Genomic DNA, 7,642 nt, shown 5'->3' with positions numbered 1-7,642 from the left:
TCAATCTCGTTATCGGTAAGTCTCTTTACTCTTTCCATAATACATCACCTCATGACTAAGTCCTTAGTCGTTTTCTTCCAAGCTTATGATGTGTATTACCGAGAGGGCCCGGAGATACCTCTCCGATACTCGAAGTGACAAATCCTAATCTCGATCTATGCCAACACAACAAACACCTTCAGAGATACTTGAAGAGCATCTTTATAATCATCCAGTTACGTTGTGACTTTTGATAGCACACAAGGCATTCCTTCAGTATCCGTAAGTTGCATAATATCATAGTTGAAGGAATATGTATTTGACATGAAGAAAGCAATAGCAATAAAACTGAACGATCATTATGCTAAGCTAACACCTGGGTCTTGTCCATCACATCATTATCCTAATGATGTGATCCCGTTATCAAATGACAACTCATGTCCATGGTTAGGAAACCTTAACCATCTTTGATCAGTGAGCTAGTCTAGTATAGGCTCACTAGGGACACAGTGTTTGTTTATGTATTCACACATGTATCAAGGTTTCCGATCAATGAAATTCTAGCATGAATAATAAAACTTTATCATGAATAAGGAAATATAAAATCACAACTTTATTATTGCCTCTAGTGTCATGGTGGGCGCATGGCAGATGCCAAGGGATGGCTAAAGAGAGGAGGAGGCTCGAGGGCGCTGGTAGGCAAGGTTGGCATGAGTGGGCGCGGGACGCCGGACATACCCAGGTTCGGGGCTCTCCGGAGAGATAACACCCCTAGTCCTGCCGAGTGTAGTTGGATGGTCGATAGTACAATGTTGCTCCTGGAGCTGTATGGAGGAGGAAGGAAGCTGGCCAAGGCTTGGGCAGCTCCTTCTCTCTGGTGTTGCGGTTTGGTGGCTAGTTCTGTGCTTACTTGCTTTTCTCTCGTTATATGTTGCTTGCCCGTATGATCGTGGGCTCCTGGGGGGTTTTATAGACCAACCCCCAGGGGTACAATGGTAATGTTACAAGTCGGTGGGTCCGTATTATCGGTGACCGGGGACCCGGGCTGGGCCCGCTGAGGGCTTGTGGTTCGCCGGGTTGCCCTAGGTGCGGGCCCGTGTGCCTAGGGAGACCATGCGCCGTCTTGTCGATCGTCAGGGCGTGACCGAGTCGAGTTGCGTACTGTGCTCTCCGTCAGGTTGCCGCTTGCTGTCGTCAGCGGTGAGGGAGGGGACACTATAGCCACGCCGACCCTGGTCAGCGGGTAGGTGAGGGACACTGTTGCCACGCTCCGGCTGACCAGAGGCATGGGTGGGGCACTGTTGCCTTGGTCATTGTTGATTGAAGACTCGTCCCCATCGTACAGCCTGGATGGGACGAGAGCTGACCTGCGGCTGGATTGCGTAGCACGCCACGGGTGATGTTGGCTTGTCGAGGAAGCTTTGGTCGTGCCGGGTTCGGCTGTCTTGCGCTAGTCGATGGGGCCGAGTCGATGTGTCTTGCCGGGTCGGTGAGTCTGGCCGGGTTGTGGGGCTTGGCCGGGTCGAGCGACCCGGCCAAGCGCGTGCCGATTTTGAGGGGCGGTGCCAGCCCCGTTGTTTTTGAAGAGGATTCGGGTTCCGTTGCCTGCCCGGGGTCCATCCCCCCGACAGTAGTCCCCGAAGCTGTGAAGGTCCGCCGTCTTCGGATGAGTGGGCCTTCACAGTTTCCCCCTTAAGCAGGGCGGATTCTGTGAGCGTCGGGTCCGGCAACACCCTCTGTGTGCCGGTTTTCTCGGATACCGGATCGCGGCAACCCGGCCATGGCGGGAACCGAGTCCGTCGAATCTTGGGGCAATCCCTTGGGCTTCGCGTGGGCGCCACGTGGTGCCCAGTAGTCGGAGGGGCCTGACAGGCCACGCGCGTGACAAAACTAGGCGACGGGCTGGGTCCCACCGCCGCGCACCCTCGGCCTACGCGCGCAGATTTATTGCGGCGTCCGGGGGCCGGTTGCTCTTCCTCGGGCAGTTACTGCGCGTGTACGCGCATACTTATTGCGGGGTAGTGGAACGGGCACGTGTAGACGATCCCACTTCCCCACTTCTCCATGTTCAAATCGAGGGTTATAAATGAGGGGGAAGGGGGGCGGTGGACATTATTCTCACTCGTGCCCTCCTGTCCCTTTGCTCTCGCTCTGCTCTTTGCAACTCATGCACTGCAGCGCCCGCTGCTCTGAGCAGAACTCCTTCACCGTCCATCTTATCTCTTCTTCCTTTGATCATGGCACTGCCATCGGGCTCCTGGATGTGTTTGAATGTCACCACCGAGGACATCACCCAACTTAGGGCGTCGCGGCGCCTGCCGCGGGAGACGGACGTCGGCGTCCGTATGCCGCGCGGCGAGTAGAGGCCCCGACCCGAGGAGTAGGAGCGCGTGGTCTTCCTCACGCACTTCGAGCACGGGTTCGGGCTGCCGGCGAGCACCTTCTTCTGCGCGTTCCTGGAGTTCTTCGGGCTCCAGCCGCATCACCTTGGCGTCGGTGCCATCGTCCAGCTCTCCGGCTTCGTCACCCTCTGCGCGGGGTACCTGGGGGTCGAGCCCACGATCAACCTCTGGGCGCGCTTCTTCTCCTTGAAGCAGCAGGGTCCGTCGGCCGGGGAGTTTGCCGACTGCGGCGCCACCGTCATCTCGAAGCGGTCAGCGGCGGATTTCCCCAAGATCCCGCTGGAGATTCTGCCAAGAAGTGGCAGAACTCCTTCTTCTACGTCCACAACCTTGGTGCGGACCGCATCAATCTTCCGGCCTTCGCCATCACGCCGCTGCGGGCGAAGATGAACTGGGGCTACTCGCCCAGGCGCCCGTCGTAGGAGATCGTCAATCTCTGCGAGCGGGTGACGGTGATGAGGACACAGGAGGGGCTCACCGTCACCAACCTCCTCGCCGCGTTCTTCATGCGCCGAGTCCTCCTGTTGCAGAGGCACTCCTGCCTCATCGTAGAGATAGTCGGCCTTCAAGACCCCAACCGCATGGGGTCGACGCGGCTGTCGGCGGAGCAGATCGTGCGCGGAGTGAATGACATCTCCAAGGCCAACCTTGGAGAGGACTGGCGGTTTGGCAAGGTGCCGTACAGCGAGTCGAACCCGGCGCCGCAGGTGAGTGTCTGGTCTTCTTACTTTGCTCCTGCGCACCTTCTCATCTGTACCGACGCGACGCGAGAGGTGCTTCTGAACACGATCCGGCATCCTTAGTCCCGGGCTCCATCACAGGTGGTGCCGGCGGCACCAGATTAGCTCGCGGCCCACGACGGGGAGGAGGAGGCCGAGTCCGACGCCGGCGCTGGGCGTCGCGTGGGTAAGTCTTGCATTTTTCTTCATGTGTCTTGAATTGCTGATCATAGCACGGTGCGGGCGATGCTGATGCCGGTTGTTGGTGCAGTGGTGTTGGGCGGGGGAGGCGGCGATGCGGGCGGAGCCGGGTCCTGACACGGGGCGGCGCCGAGCCGCCCGCATGGGAAATATAGCGTCGCGCCGTGACCCCGGGCCCCGAAGCGCACGGTGGACCCGGTCGGGGCCAGGAGGCCGGCCAAGAGGAAACGCGGCGCCGGGCACGGGAGGCAATCCCGGTCCCTGTCTGGTTGGGGTAAGCTTTATTTTCCGCATGCATCCCGGTCGCCGAGCTAGTCTTATTTCTTTTTTGGTCATTCTGTCTTCTTCTTCAGGTCACCAATCGCACTAGTGAGGGCGGCGGCGGAGGCCGTGGCCACCGAAGGGGCCGTGTTCCACAGGAGCCGGTCCGACCTCGCCGACCAGGACGAGGTGGAGGGACGGGCCGACTCGGACCTCGACCTGGACCCGAACGACGCCGAAGCTTTGGCCTGGCGGGACAGGAACAGGGCCGAAGCGGAGCTGGAGGCGGCGTCGGTCCGAGCTTGGACCGATGCGGCGGAGGCATGGGCGTGAGCCGGCGCAGAGCCGTCCTGGCGCGAGATGCCGGAGGGCACAGTGGCGGCGGCGACGGTCTTTGAGCCGTCATCGGCGAGGGAGCACGACCGTGGAGGCCAGGCTGAGGTGGTGATCCTCAAATAGGAGGTCGTGGAGGTGGGGGATGATACCCCGCCGCGGGCCGACGTGGTCGAGCGGGCGGGGGCTGATGGTGGTGGAGGCGGCGCCGTCTTGGAAGAGGCGCTGCAGGCGGCGGTGTCGGAGCTGCCGCCGGTGTTGGAGGAGGCTGTAACACCCCCGATTCGATGCGCCAGGTGTCTTCCAGTTATTCGCCATCGTTGCCATGTCATTTGCTTGCGTGTTGCATTTTGCCATGTCATCATGTGCATCTCATTTTGCATACGTGTTCGTCTCTTGCATCCGAGCATTTTCCCCATTGTCCGTTTTGCAATCCGACACTCCTATGTCCTCCAGCGTTCCCCTTCTGTCTCCTGTTGTGAGCGGGTGTTAAACTTTCTCGGAATGGCCAGAGGTTTACCAAGCGGCCTTGGTACACCACCGGTAGACCGCCTGTCATGTTTCGTGCCATTTGGAGGTCGTTTGATACTCCAACGGTTAACTGGGTAACCGTAAAGGCCTCTTTTGTGTGCAGCCCAACACCCCTTCAAGCAGCCCAAAAACCCATCCAAACCCCCTCCATGCTCTCGGTCGTTCGATCACGATCGTGTGGGCGAAAACCGCACTCCATTTGGAGTCTCCTAGCTCCCTCTACCTATAAATAGGTGCCCCTCCCTGAATTTTCGCGCAGTCCAACCCTAGCTTCTTCCTCCTCCCGCAGCTGGACACGTCCGCCCACCGCCAGACATGTCCACCGCCGCCTCCACAGCCAACCGCGAGCCACCACCTATCCTCCCCACGCCTCCCATCGCCGCCGGCCCGTGGAGCCCATCCCGGACCCGCGCGGGCCCAGATCCGCAGCCATCGTGAGCCCGCTCTGTGCCCGAGCCTCCCGCTCCCCCGCTCGAGCTCATGCGAGGGGAGGAGTCCCTCGAGCAGCCCCGATCAAGGAGCTCGCCGCCAGCAGTCGCCGCCAGCGACTCCCCTCCTCGCTGTCGTCAAGCCCCACGGGGACCTCCCAGGCCGGCCCTCGTGCTCTCCTCCCATTCTGCTCTCTCTCTCGTTACCTCTCTCTCTCTCTCTCTCTCTCTCTCTCTCTGTGTGGAACCTTGCAGGACCACCATGACTGCCCCGATCTACGAGCTCGCGCCGCCCCAAGCCGCCCCATCACCGGGAATGGGTTGCCCCGCGCCCAATCTATCCATTCCCGACCTTCCTGAGGCCCGCCGGAGTCCCACGCCCCCTCCTCGTTGCTGTTGACTCCCGCCATGGCAGTTCTGTACGAGAGAAGGAGCCAACCCCGCCCTGACAATTTTTTTTGCGAGGTGAAAAAAAACTGCAAAGTCCCAGAGATTGTTACATTCTGGTGCCCTGTTCAACATGCCATAACTCCTCATCCGTAGATCCCTTTTGCATGTTTAAGATGTCAAAACGTTCGCTGTGAGATGCTCTTCATTTCTTTACATTATGCCATGTTTGTTGAGTTCATCTTGATGCCCGAATCATCGTTGCAAGATTGCTATATAATGTTAATCTACTGTCTGTTAACAGAACTTGGTGATTTGTCATTTTTGTTGCATTTGATGTGTGCATCCTATGAGTATGAGCTCTACATGTGTTTTGAAGTACATCATGCCATATTTACAGTGGTGCAATCCATGTATTTTTGTGATTCTTGTACTGAGTGCATCGAGCTCGTGAAGTAGAGTACTTGCTGTTGCTGTTTTGCTAGTCTGTTTCTATTATATCATGATGCTATGTAAACCTGCTTCTACAAGTCATTCTATGCATAACCTGGAGATGTTCACTAAGGATGTTTTGTTATAAATGTCATGCTCTATCCATCCATGCCCCTGGTTGCATTTATAGCCTGCTGTAGCTTGTTGCAATCGTGTTCTCAAATTGCTAAATAATGTTGCGGTCAGCCTATTAACATTAAGTTCAATGTTGCCATGATAGTTGTTAGTGATCCAAGCATGCTATGAACTTGCTCTCGCCATTATTAGATTCATAAACATGTCTTATTACTGTTGGTTGCCTTGTCATGCCATGTATTGCTCTGTGGTGAGTGGTACAAGCTCACCAACATGCCTACTTATTATTGTTCCTGCCATGTATGAATCTGTCATATAACTTGCCATGTTTACATGGGTGCTATCATATCTTCTGTGCATTTTTGGCTCATGTACAGTAAGGGTCATTTGTTCTATTAATTTAGTATATTCATGCCATGCCTTTGTTTACCATGATAAGTTTCTGTAGCATGTTGTTCGATAGCTCTAAACATTGCAACCTGATGTTATTTCTGCCAAGTCTGTAAACTGTTATTATATGCAATCTTCCCATGTGGTTTTGAGCATGTTCTAGTGATTTCTGGAGATAGCTCATTGTTTATGTTTTATCATGCATTACCTGTACATCATGTACATGCCTTGTGTTTTCATATTATGGTACTGTAGCATGTTGTTTTGGTGCTCGCAATATGCCTAGTTGCTGTTTTGGACATCATGCCCTTTAACCTTGTATGAAGTGTATGTGTTAACCCGTTGCTCCGTTTTGAGTGTGCTCTATATGAAACTTGCTTGTTTTTGCATGTAGTTTCATATTACCATGTTGCATCCTTGTTTTGAAGTGTTTTCTTGATGTTTGTATGCATTTTGCATCAATGCCATGTTTAACTTGTTTTGCTCTTATCTTCTAGGCCGTAGCTCCGATCTAAATGAACTTTATATGTAAGTTGACTAGAATTTCATGTAGATCCTCTTGGTGCTCTTTAACTTGCTGATTAACAACTTTAACTTAATGTTTGTTCAGATATGGACAAACTTTGAAATTTGCATATGAGGACTTACCAGAATTGTTATATGTTGTTCCCGGCCTCATTTAAACTTGCCTTGATGTGTTTCTCTTGTTTGCATCCTCTCTTGCCATGAGTAGCTTCATGTAGTCTTGTCTTGCGTCATGCTTGGTTGTGCATCATGTCATGTATATGTGTGGTGTGTTTACCATGTTGTGTGCTTCTTCTCGATAATTCTTGTTTCGTTGCGATCGTGAGGATTCGTTCGTCTACGCTTGGTTCGTCTTCGTGGCTTTATATTCTTCATGGACTCGTTCTTCTTCCTTGTGGGATTTCAGGAAAGATGACCGCTACCCTGGATATCACTACTATCATTGCTATGCTAGTTGCTTCGTTCTATCGCTTTGCTGCGCTACCTATCTTTTGCTCATCAAGCCTCCCAATTTGCCATGTCAGCCTCTAACCTTTTCACCCTTCCTAGCAAACCGTTGTTTGGCTATGTTACCGCTTTTGCTCAACCCCTCTTATAACATTGTTAGTTGCAGGTGAAGTTGAAGATTGCTCCATGGTGGACAGGATTATGTTGGGATATCACAATATCTCTTATATTTTTAATGCATCTATATACTTGGTAAAGGGTGGAAGACTCGGCCTTATGCCTGGTGTTTTGTTCCACTCTTGCCGCCCTAGTTTCCGTCATACCGGTGTTATGTTCCCGGAATTTGCGTTCCTTACGCGGTTGGGTGATTTATGGGACCCTCTTGACAGTTCTCTTTGAATAAAACTCCTCCAGCAAGACCCAACCTTGGTTTTACCATTTGCCTCACCTAGCCCTTTTTCCCTTGGGTTTC

This window comes from Triticum dicoccoides, chromosome 3B (assembly GCF_002162155.2).
Source record: "Triticum dicoccoides isolate Atlit2015 ecotype Zavitan chromosome 3B, WEW_v2.0, whole genome shotgun sequence".
Lineage (NCBI taxonomy): Eukaryota > Viridiplantae > Streptophyta > Magnoliopsida > Poales > Poaceae > Triticum > Triticum dicoccoides.
This window is presented reverse-complemented; position numbering follows the sequence as displayed.